At 48.6% G+C, this 12,003-nt stretch overlaps 1 protein-coding gene across 2 annotated transcripts in view; it reads left to right on the plus strand.

Moving 5' to 3' along the window:
• The first annotated feature begins 370 nt into the window (after positions 1 to 370).
• PIK3R5 (phosphoinositide-3-kinase regulatory subunit 5) overlaps positions 371 to 12,003 on the plus strand; it is a 78,782-nt gene continuing 67,149 nt past the window's right edge. The window contains exon 1 of one of the 2 annotated variants that reach the window (XM_081271815.1): positions 371 to 667. The gene's annotated coding sequence lies outside the window, so the exon portion shown is untranslated. The remainder of the gene's footprint in view (positions 668 to 12,003) is intronic. The other variant, XM_081271814.1, reaches the window with a different exon arrangement.

A 12,003-nucleotide genomic window follows, 5' to 3' on the forward strand; every position in this document is an offset into this window, starting at 1 on the left:
CCAAACTAGTAGCTGAAGGAGTAGGGCCTCAAGTCTGGATTGGTTGGCATTTTCTAGGGCGGTTCCTGCGGAAGGGCGGGGATTAAAGTGCCCCACCACAGAGCAGGGGTGCAGGCACCGTAAGGGTTAAGAGCGCCCAAAGAAAATAGAAGTAGGAGGAGGAAGTGGGGCGCCGTGAGAGAAGGAAGCAGCTCGTCGGAGCTTCCTCTTTCTCCTCCTTCCCCGAAGCCCCGACCCCAAGCCTTCCCCTGCTCCGCCCACCCCTCCTGCGAGGCACGAAACGTGCTTCCACCCTCCGGGCCGAACCTCGCCTTACTCCTGGGGGTTCTCCATTGGTGGAGCAGGAGGGCTGGTGCCGCAGTTGCTGCAGATGCTCTGCGGGCTCCTGGTCCTCAGATGCCCAAGCCAAACCCGCAATGGGCTGACACTGCCCCGCCACCAGGTGGCGGGAGAGGCTGGCGAGGCAGCTAGTGAGGTCCCGGCCCCGCCCTCGAACAAGTCCCGCCTACCTGGCCCCGCCCCCACCCACCCACCCGAGTTGCAGGGACTTGGCAGATGCTGGGACTTGCCGCCCGGCTCCAGCCGCGCGGCGTGGAGGTCCGGATCGTTCCCCAAATCGCAGGGAGTCGCCGCTGGAGAGGGGCTCGGCGCCCGGCGGGGACTGCAGGTGTGTGGCTGGGCAGCCAGGGGCGGGCGTCGAGGGCACCGTGGCAGCTCGAGGCAGAGCCGGAGTAGATTGGGGACCACTAGGGAGCAGTGGGCTCTGAGAGCCGGTGCTGTCGCGGGGAACCTGTACAGAGATTGCTGTTGTGAACTTCCGCGGATAAGTCCACGCACGGCGGGGTCACTGGGTAGCAAACCCATGCTGCAGATAACCCCGGAGACACAAGTGGCATCCCGGGACCTTTCACCATAATCTAAGTAGCTAATGTTGGACGCCTCTGTGCGACTAAGTGTGTCCGCAGCTCCTGCCTGGGTCACAGAAATCCCTGTGTCCAGGGGGTGAAGGAGCCTGCCCTGCTCCGTCCGGGAACTCTCTGCGTAACGTGGGCATCAGAAGTCCTTTTTCATCAGGACCCAGGAGTCTTGGAAGTGCCTGCCTATGGCGTCTGCGTTGAGCCTCAGGCTTCCCCGGCTGCTGTTCTAGAGAACTGCATGCTTTGCGCTGTCAGAGGGTCCATGTTTACACACTGTGTGTGTGTGTGTGTGTGTGTGTGTGTGTGTGCGCGCGCGCGCGCGCGCCTGCATGCGCCCTGGCCCATCCCAGGCAGGGGTAAAAGCGCAAGATGTTCAGGACAGGAGGAGGAGGAAAGAGATTGTTCAGAGGGAAAAGGAAGGCGAGATGAAAGCAGCAGGATGTGGTATAGAGTGAGTTAAGCCTCCTGCAGAGAGGCGGGGTGGGTTTGGGCAAAATGATGGCCCAAAGTAGGCCAAGTCAGCCTCGGAGGTCTTTTCTGGATCCATTCTCTTCCTCTCTTCCATGGACTTCTGGGTCATCTCATCCAGGCTTTCTTTTCTCCTGTGTTCTGCACCACCTAACCTGGTTCCCAGAGCTGAGGTGCCTCCTGGAGTGTTTGTTAAGACAGATTCTCCAGGCTTCAGGTCCAGCCGGGCTTTTCAGAGGTGGAGCATCTGAAAAATTGTAATAATAAGCCCCTTAGGTGATGAGGTTGGACCCACTGCTTGGGAACCATGTGTGATATGGAAAAAAAGATCTGAGTCCTAACCAGGCCCATCTGTGTGGACTGCAGCATCCACAGAGGGATAGGGACTACTACCCCTCTGCTGGCCTCAGTCTCCTTATCTGCCAAACAGTCTCTACTATTGATGTAGAGAACTGTGTGGAAAGTTAAAGGAGACAGGTGTGTTGATAATAGATGCACCTGGGAAACGCTCCATGGGCGCTCATAGAACAAAAGTGGGCAGCATGCGCTTGGTATGCGTCTTCACTTAGGAGTCCACAGGACAAAGAAGACAGGGTGCTCAGGCTCTCTTTCTGTTTCAGGATGCCCCTTCGCCCCCTGCGTTTTGAAGCATAGCTAGTCAGGACTGCAGGGCAAGAAGGCTCTGGGTCTTTACTTGCTTGTCCTTGTTGGGGTTTTAAAGACCCCTTTCCCTTCATCCTGTTCAGCTTAGTGGGGGATGATTTGTCATCTCCTCCCTCAGAGCTGTCGTGGAAGCAGACCACCTTTACTACCTGCTTCCCTTTCCTCCCTCCCGCAAAGCACTGCTTTTTGTTTCTATCAGGAATAACAGGGTGGATGCTAACTGGGGTACTGGGCATTGAGCATATTGGGGGCTGATGGTGGTGTGAGATGAGAAGGTAGAGCTTGAGCCTGTGGGGGAGGCTGGCTGTCAGAGGCTGCTGCAGCATCCTGGGCTAGTCATTGATGAGGGAGCCTGCTATGGCCAAGTAGGGAAGTGAGGGGGGCAAAGGGCCTTTTTACCTGTGTAGCTTAGAGTTTGGGAGCTCCAGCCTGGATTTAGGTGAGCACTCAAGCTGTGCTGACTTGGCCTGGGTTCAGAGACACTCACTGCCAGGAGCTGAGCTGGTCAGACCTATGGGACCACAGTGATCCAGAAGAACTTTTGGATTTCAGCTGGTGGACTGAAAGCCTAAATCATTTTCTCTCTTCCTTTATTTTTTTTTTGTGCTGAGCATCTACCCCAGGACTTCATACATGATAGGCAAGAGCTCTACCACTGAGTGATAACCCCAGACAGCCCTATGAATCAGTTTTTGTTTGTTCGTTTGTTTTTGGTACCAGGGATTGAACTCAGGGGCACTTGATCACTGAGCCACATCTCCATCCCTATTTTGTATTTTATTTAGAGACAGGGTCTCACTGAGTTGCTTAGTGCCTCACTTTTGCTGAGGCTGGCTTTAAACTCAGAATCCTCCTGCCTCAGCCTTCCGAGCCACTGGGATTACAGGCGTGCGCCACTGGGCCCTGCTAGGTCCTATGAATCAGTTTTTTTTTTAAACACAAGTTTAAGAGAGGTGGACACACTTTTTTTTAAATCTTTATTTATTTTTATGTGGTGCTGAGGTTCAAACCCAGTGCCTTGCATGTGCAAGGCAAGTGCTCTACCACTGAGCTACAGCCCCAGCCCTGGACACAATATCTTTATTTTACATTTATGTGGTGCTGAGGATTGAAACTAGTGCTTTGTGCATGCTAGGTGAGTGCTCTACCACTGAGCCACAACCCCAGCCCTGAATCATTTTTTTTTAAGAGAGGAAACTTCTAATGGGACATAATAGAGTGATCACCAGCAGGTCAAGGGAGAGGTGGTTAGTTTGATTTTTTGAGCTTCTGGCCTAGATGGAGAGACAAAGGAAAGATTCCATCTGGCTTCTTCCCAAGGAGAAGATGATACAGTCCCATAGGAAACACACTAAATATTAGGATATTTCATGAATTTGAAGATGTACATGTTTTCACATTTTAGCCATGCTGAAATCCAGGTGCATCTTACCAGGGATGGCATTTTATAATTATAATAGCACTATTTCTTCCTTAATGGCACACAAAATAATGATGCATCTTAAAACTGATCATGTCTTAGATTCTGTTAAGTTATAATGTGCATTTTGCAGATTCAGGAGTATGTTTTAGATGTACACAGATGCATGCAGACTTATGCCAATATCATATTTTGAACATATTATTTTTTTTCTAGTAGCTCTACCTCCTAGGCACCCACATTTTCATTATACCCAATTTTTTTTTTTTAATTTCACTGTATCCAGTTTGAAAGGAAATCTCTGTACAAAAGTGCTACCTGCCTTTATAAAGATATCACATTGGGACTGATTTCATTATTTCTTGATCACAATTTGATCAAATGGTTCTCTCCTGCCATTCTCTTTTGTACCCTCCGTCTGCTGAGGACACATCTTCTGCCCTTTCTCTTTTATCCTTCTTTGTGTCCTTCCCCCCCACCCACCTTTGGGCCTATGATTTTTATGGTGTGGGGAACCATGCTAAGTATTTCATGTCCTTCAATCTTCACAGTCTCACTCGAAGATAGCTCTAGCTATAGTTCCCAATTTATAGATGAGAACACTGAGGGTCGAGTCACTCAGCCAGAAAGTGCCGAGCTGGGCTGTCTCTGGCATCTGCCCTTTTCCAGAGATGAGGAAGCTGTAGTGTGGCAGCCCTGTGTCTGCCTGTGGTTATCAAGTACACGCCTTGCACTTCATGGGGCACAAACTGTGGCCATCCACAGGTGGTTTTTGTTTGTCTCTTTGCTTCTAGGTTCTGGGTAACTTAGGTTATCTGTCAAGTGACTTTTGAATAAGCAAGGCCTAGCTATAGCAAGGAATGAGAGTGGGAGTAGGAAAAAGTTGACTTTGGTGGCACAGAACAGATTGGTCCTTTATGGTCCTATTTGTCTTTCGATCTTTTTTTTTTTAATATTTATTTTTTAGGTGTAGATGGACACAACACAATGCCTTTATTTGTATGTGGTGCTGAGGATCGAACTCGGGTCCCGCCCGTGCTAGGGGAGCGCTCTACCGCTGAGCCACAATCCCAGCCCGGTCCCGTCTGTCTTTGCATGTGCTATTCCACCTCCCCAGTTTCCTTTTCCCTTCTCCCATCTGCCCAAGGAGCTGCTACTTTTCCTCCTCTGATGCTCAGCTCAAGTTGCACCTTCAACCCCTTCCTCATCTCACCTCCTGGCACTAAAGCTTCTATGGCTCCCCACATAGTAGCACTGATTGTCCTGTCCGACAAGGACTGACCAGTGACTTGGCACGGTTGGGCCTGCCCACCCGAGGCACCTGATGCTCACGTTGTCATCAAGCAGGTCTCACTGCCAGTCTCCCCGGGATCTCCATCCGTACACACTCATAGCGGAAGATGCCTGGATGCAGAACGGTGTGGGGGACAGCGGGGTGGGGTCACCAGGGAGTGGTGTGCTTTTCATTTTCATGTCCTCCAGAGTCTTCTTGTTGCTGTTGTTGACCTAGGCAAATGAACTTGTGTGGTTTCCTTGTAGGGGGCAGGGCTGGGTGTGAGGGTTGAAGGTGGCTTCTAGGCTTCTGCCTCACATGAAGTCAGGGGGCCCTGCTTCTGCCTGACTCCTCCACTCCTAGCCAGGGGACCACAGCGAAGTCTGTGCCCCTTCGGGTGCCTGTTTCCTCATCTATACAATGGAAGTGTGGCCTTCGGTGCTTTCTGCGGCCGCTGCCTAACATCTCGGGTTCAAATCCTTTGCTTGGCAGTCTTGTATAGAATAAAATAATAATGACAGTAATCAGCAGCCCTTTTTTATTTTTATTTTTTATATTTTATTTTTGAGACAGGATCTCATGAAGTTGTTTAGGGTCTTGCTAAGTTCCCAAGGCTGGCCTTGAATTTGCAATCCTCCTGCCTCAGCCTCCTAAAAGCTGCTGGGATTACTGTGTAGCAGACTCTTATTTAAGGCTCTTTGGGTGCATGCTCTCGTGTTTTTTGTTCAACAGCTCCCGTTATGTGGGCTTCCTCTCCTGTGGGAATCAGATGATGTTTGTGCTGGCTATCACCTAGGTCTCTGTCCAGCATGGACCAGGGACTCATTCCCTGCCCCGCTATCTCTGCACACTCCAAGGTCCAGCTTATGAACATTAAAGTTAAATACCATTATGGGGGGGCTCCTCTTTCCTTTGTGGTGTTCATGTCCCCATCCCACTTAGGATTCTGTGCGCTTTTGTATCTCCATCAACAGCTAAGGGAGTCCCCATTCACGGAAAATTCCACCTGAGGATGGGCCATGTTTCCAATCTGTCCCTCTTAAGAGCTGCTGTTTCTTAGGGCTCAGAAACTCAGCTCTTGCAGGGCACTGTGGTGCACCCCTGGAATCCCAGCACCTCGGGAGGCTGAGACAGGAGGATCCCGAGTTCAAAACCAACCTCAGCAACTTAGTGAGGCCCTGAGCAACTCAGCAAGACCCTGTCTCTAAATACAATACCAAAAAAAGGGCTGGGGATGTGGCTCAGTGATTCAGTGCCCCTGGGTTCAATCCCTGGTACACAATAAACAAACAAAAAACCCCCAGCTCTTGAGTCCTTGTATCATCTGAGAAGTCATCTTTTTGTCTCCCACATCCTTCTTCTTTATCCAAACCTGCTTTCCAGAATCATGACATCTGGGCAGAGACATCATTAGGTGTTTGGTCTGAGCATTTGTTCTCACGTGATTCAGTGGTCTGAGCTCTTGTCAGGCAAATCTTCATACAACCACTTCCACCCAACCTGACCAAGGTGTTTATTTTTGTGTGTTTTTTTTTTTCATTAGTTAGATCACATTTGCACCTACAGCTCTTCCAGAGGAGTCTCAAGCTCCCTCTAGATAGTTGCCCCCTTTGAAAAACTGATGGAATTGATATATCACTAAGCACACGGGTACATGAGTGTTCTCTCTCTCTCTCTCTCTCTCTCTCTCTCTCTCTCTCTCCCTTTCTCTTTCAATGTTTTGCATAAGATTCCAGAGTCTTGCAGATCTCAGCACACCACCAAGGAACCTGGCTTAATAAGCTATGTTCTAGAAAATATGATGTTCTGTATGCTGATTTCTTTGGATAACCCCCAGCACACTTCACAGGAGAGGAAGCTGTTGTGAGAGGCAGCTAGGGTATAATGAAAACTGTGTTGGGGACATCCCCAGTGACTCACTGGTGAGAATTTGAGGTGGTGTAGTAAGGGGACTGAGCTCTATGATTATACATCCAGCTACCACCACGTGCGCATTTTCTGGATTTCTCATCAAACTTTGAATTCACCCATTTGCAAGGTGATTAATGATCACGACTTTTGCTAGTGGGGTCCTAACCAGGAACCCCTCTGTTCTATCCCCTAATTAGGGAACTAGATTTATGGCTAAGACTGAGAAAGGCATTTGCATGAATAGAAACAGTCTAGGGATCAGTGAGGTGGCCCCTGCTCTTTCTTTACCACAAATCTATACAACTTCCCATGTTCCCAGAGACTGAAAGCTTGGGGCTTTGTTTCTCTGATGTTGTCACAATTCGTTGGAAGTGAAGTCATGTCCGAAGGAAGTTTTCTTCAATTTCTCATTTCTAAGGAACTTGAAAAGCATGAATGGGCCGGGCATGGTGACCCATGCTTGGAATCCCAGCAGCTCAGGAGGCTGAGGCAGGAGGATCGCAAGTTCAAGGACAGCCTCAACAATTTAGTGAGGCCCTAAGCACTTTAGTGAGACCCTGCATCCAAATAAAAAATAAAAAGGGCTGGGGATATGGCTATACAGTTAAAAGCCCCTGGGTTTTTGAAACCCTCTACCAGCCCCCCCCCCAAAAAAAGGCATGGATGATGATAAACTTTTGAAATACTTTTAAAGAATCTATTAGGAAATGCTTTGATGCTTTCACCTTACAATAGATGCATGTGACACATCATATCATGATCTCCATCAACTGAACCCTCCTTGCGTTTCTAGAATGAATTCAGTTTGGTCCAGGCATTTTATTCACACGTGCTAGGTGTGATTTGCTGTGATCTTCTTTAGGATTTTTGCATCTGTACGCATGTGTTAGTCAGCTTCCCATCCCTATAACAAATACCTGAAATAATCCATTTATAAAGAAAAAAGGTTTATTTTGGCTCACAGTTTTGGTGGTTTCAATCTATGACTGATTGCCCCCATCGCTTTTGGTCCATCACAGTGGAAACATGGCAAAACAAAACTGCTTACCTGTTTGGGGAAGCAAAAGAGAGACAGAAGGATCTGGGGTTCCACTCTCCCCTTTGAGGGCATATTTCCTGTGACCTAAAAATCTCCCTTTAGACTCCACCTTTTCAAGTTCCATGGGATTAATCCTTTAATACAAGAGCCTTTGGGGACTTTTAAACTATAGCAACTCATAAGTGAGTTGCTATTAAGTGAGTTGCTGTCGTCTTTTCTCTGTGCTGCTATTACCAGTGCATGCAGCTTTGCAAAATGATTTTGGACACAACTCTTTTTTTTTTTTTTGGTGGTACTGGGGATTGAACCCAGGGCCTTGCACATGCTACACAAGTGCTCTACCACTGAGCTACATCCTCAGCCCAACACAACTCTTCTTTACCTGTACCCTTTAATAGAGCAGAGGATGATCTGTTCCTTGGATGGTAGGAGAATGGCCCTGATGTTTTGGTCCTCTGCTGCCAAATTCTTGTCTTCAAACCCCCAACACTGTCTTCTCTTCTCTCTTTCTCAATTCTCAGTGCTTCCAAGCTGGCATTTGAATCATCTTTGTGTGTGTGTGTGTGTGTGTGTCTGTGTGTGGGGTACCAGGGATTGAACTCGGGCACACTCAGCCACTGAACCACATCCCCAGTCCTATTTTGTATTTTATTTAAAGACAGAGTCTCATTGAGTTGCTTAGTGCCTCGCTTTTGCTGAGGCTGGCTTTGAACTCGCAATCCTCCTGCCTCAGCCTCCAGAGCTTGCTGGGATTACAGGTGTGCATCACCTTGCTTGGCCTGAATCATCTTTGATTCTTGGCTTTTCAACAGTCAGCTACTGACTCCTGTGAGTCCTTACTTTATATACCATTGAGCTTATGGGAAGGCCCATCTCCATGCTGAGTTGGGTGGATCCCTTTGGAGTCTGGCTCAGTCCCAGCTGCTGCCTCAGCGGGGATGCCAATCAACACATCACTTTTTCCCCAAATAAAGGTAACCAAGATGCTGATGACATGATATGAAATAATTAAAGGAGTGGAAATGTTGTTTTTCTCTAAGGGGAAAAGTAACATCTGTCTTCAATGTTTGAAGGGCAACATTCTTTGGGAAAGATAAAGGTTATTCTCCAGGATGGAAAAGAGATCCATGAAGGGAAATGGAAAGGAAATAGACTTAGGCTCAGTGGGAGGAAGATTCTAGAACAATTCAGGGCAGATCTCATCATGGTAGTGAGTTCCCCATGGGGGAAAATATTCAGGAAAAATGCACATGTCCGATGGTGTGGAAATGATAGCTGTGAGAACAGAGACTGAAATAACTCTAGTTCTCTAGCTCATCGCTCTGAGACTGACCAATTGTGTAATAGCTGATTGTTCTGAAAACATAATTTAAATTTAAGAATTTAAATTATTAATTTAAATTCAGTGGCCCTGAACAACGAAATCCCAAAGCTGGGGAGTTCCCTCAAAAAATCCCACAGTCCTGCTTCATAATGCATTGCCCCAGAGCAGAAGCCCTTTGGCTGTTAAAGAAAAACCAAAAAATCATAACCATACATGGTGAGGGATCCTGGAGACCCCCCCCCCACTGGTCCCCAGATTCTCACCCACCTCCTAGGCTAGGAGCCTGGGCTTTTCTTGGTCTCTTGTTCTTGGTTCTTTCTGAAAACCTGGTGAAATAAACTAGTTGAACCCTACTTCAGAATTTCCTTCTTTTGCAGGTGTCCCAGGTAAACCTCTCAGGATCAAACTACCCAACCTCCAAGTTGATCTGGGAATGAATGGCCTCTTGTTCACGGGGCTTTTAAGCCCATGTTTCATAAGCCTTTGTATTTTGCATTCACTTCTGTATTGACATCTTGGGAGTTTCATTTTGAGAAAACTAGAAGCTCAGAAGCTCTTGTTGGCCTGTTACTGTGCTTGAGAGAACAAAGAGGTTCATGGTGGCATGTGCAGGCTCCGGAGGGGAATAGGAGATGTGATCTCTCTAATCCTTGCCCCTGATTGCCTCCTCATGTCTCGGAGCCCGGTTACCCCCAGGACCAAACAAATTCTATGATCCTGGCCTCCAGGAAGTTTCCAAAGCCTGCTGTCTGGAAGCAGCCTTGTGGGAGCTACTCTGATGACTGAGCAGAGAAGGATCCTGCTCTTTCCCTCCTGGTGCCCCCCTCCTCCATGACGGGACTCCCTATGACTATGAGACCCTGTTCAGACCCAAGTGGCAGCAGTCCCTCTCTTCAGCCCATGGTCCTCTATTGGATGGCTTCCCTAAGTCACTGTGGCTCTTTGCTGGCATATTCCAATGGCCCTTCCCAGCCTGCATTTGATGCCCACCGCTCTCACCTGGAGGGAGCTTTCCCTCTGACTGTCGCACACCCCCAGCCATTCCTCTGCTGCTTGCTCTCCTCACCATCCCTGGCTTTGCTTCTCCCCTTCCCCCAGACCCTTGTCTCCCAGGACAGGCTGGTTATTTTCACCTGGATGCCCCATTTCGGTGCATGCCTAGGACTGAGGCCTGAGTCTGTCTACAAGGCGGGTTTCCTCTGCAGACTTCCCCATTTCTGGTCCCTGCTGTTTTTAGGGCTCCAGTCCTGAAGGCTCAGCCTCATCTCCTCGTGTGCCCTGCATCTTCCTTGTTCTCCACTCTCTGGCCAGTTGCGATGGTGCTTCCTATGGGCCCCATGGTTCTGGCCTCTCTCACTTCCTCATTGCCATCCAATGCAGCTCTCTTTACACCTGCAGGTGGGCCTTGGGGGCATGAGGTTCTTCCTTGCTCCACTAGGAGATTCTTTAAGGAAACTTTGTTACCATGTTCAGAAGACTTCCAGCGCATTTCAGCACACAGGGGAAGTCCAGAGTCCTTGGTCTTGTGTTCAGGGTTCGAGTCCCACTCCATTCTGAGAATCTTCATCCTCTCCTCCAGCAAACGGCCTGACCCAGTTTCCCCAAGACCAATGAGATATGCCTTCTGTTGAGGAAACCTTCCCAAACATTTTGTTCAGAGTGGACTTCCCAGTGCTTGGTGAAGGACAGCCCCCTGGAGATATGCAGTCAGTGTTTGCTGAATGAATGTCCACTTGATGGAACAGCCAATATGGAGGACACCTGAGCCTTAGCCTTGGGTGATTAGTGATCTCTCCATCTGAGATCTTTGCCACCATCTGAGATCTTTGTGAGGTCCAGTGCATCCTCCAGGTAGGTTGCTGGCCTTCAGTGGGCATCTGAAGGAACTCAGACACCTATCTCTTTGCTTTCTAGTAAGAACACGTTGGACGGCCTCCTCTGGCTGCTTTGGAACCCACGAGCCCCTGCCAAACCCTAGATGTTGAGACCCCGCCTCTCTGTGGGGACCCATTTTTTTTTTAAACCACTCTTCAATTTACTCAGTGTTAAGACAAGCAGTTCTCTAAGTCTGAGAGCAGGGGAAGCCCTAGGGAACCTCCCCCTGACAAGCCACTCCCCTGTCTGGTGACATCTTCTAACCAGGAGCCTGGGGAAGTGTCATTGCAACACAGTGTTTACAAGGCCAAGGGGCTTCCTGTCCCGCCTACCCGGCAGGCTGTGGAGCAATCAGGAGTTGTGTTTTCATGAGGAGTGGGGCAAAGAAATAGTTGAGGAGGGGATTTCTTGGGATTTTTTTGAACATCACTTGGGGGTGGGGGTGGTATAGTGGCTGGCCTGCCTGACTCTAGAGGAGGACAAGGGAGAGGTAGAATACAGATTTTTAAATTAAAAGCAGGTCAAGTATTACTAATAATTATTATTAATTTGCATATTTTCCTTTACCTCTTGTAAAAAGTGCGAAACATTTTTCACAGATGTGGCCCTTCAGTTTAATGTGGAACTCTTTAGAACAAAGAAAGAAAGAAAAGACGAAATTCTCTCACTCCAAGCGGGGGCCATGTGTTAGAGCAAGCAATAGAAGATTCTTTATTTTCCTCCTTTTCTTTCTCTTTCTTTTTCCTGGATTTGAAGAGGAGTTATGCTTTGGAGAGGGAAGAGGGATTTCTGGGGGCAGGAGTGAGCAGGGAGAGGACTCTTAGAAACTGAGAACCTTCCATGATGATTTAGAGTTCCCCCAGGTGGAGAGACACCCCTCTCCATGCACACCTGATAAATGGGCAGAGGAGACGGATACTGGCCTCTCTGCCTCCTCAAAGGGCTGTGGCAGCTCTGAGGCACCCACCTGTCAGCCTGGAACCATCATATGTCACTCACAAGAACACCATCTTGTGTCCAGAGCTCTGGTGCAAATGTCTGAAGAAGTCTTGGTAGGTTCTTCTTGGCAGGTGCCTTGGGGTCTCTTGGACTTAGGAGAGAAATATTCTCCAT

Source organism: Spermophilus citellus (assembly GCF_964194105.1).
Source record: "Spermophilus citellus genome assembly, chromosome: 17".
Classification (NCBI taxonomy): Eukaryota; Metazoa; Chordata; class Mammalia; order Rodentia; family Sciuridae; genus Spermophilus; species Spermophilus citellus.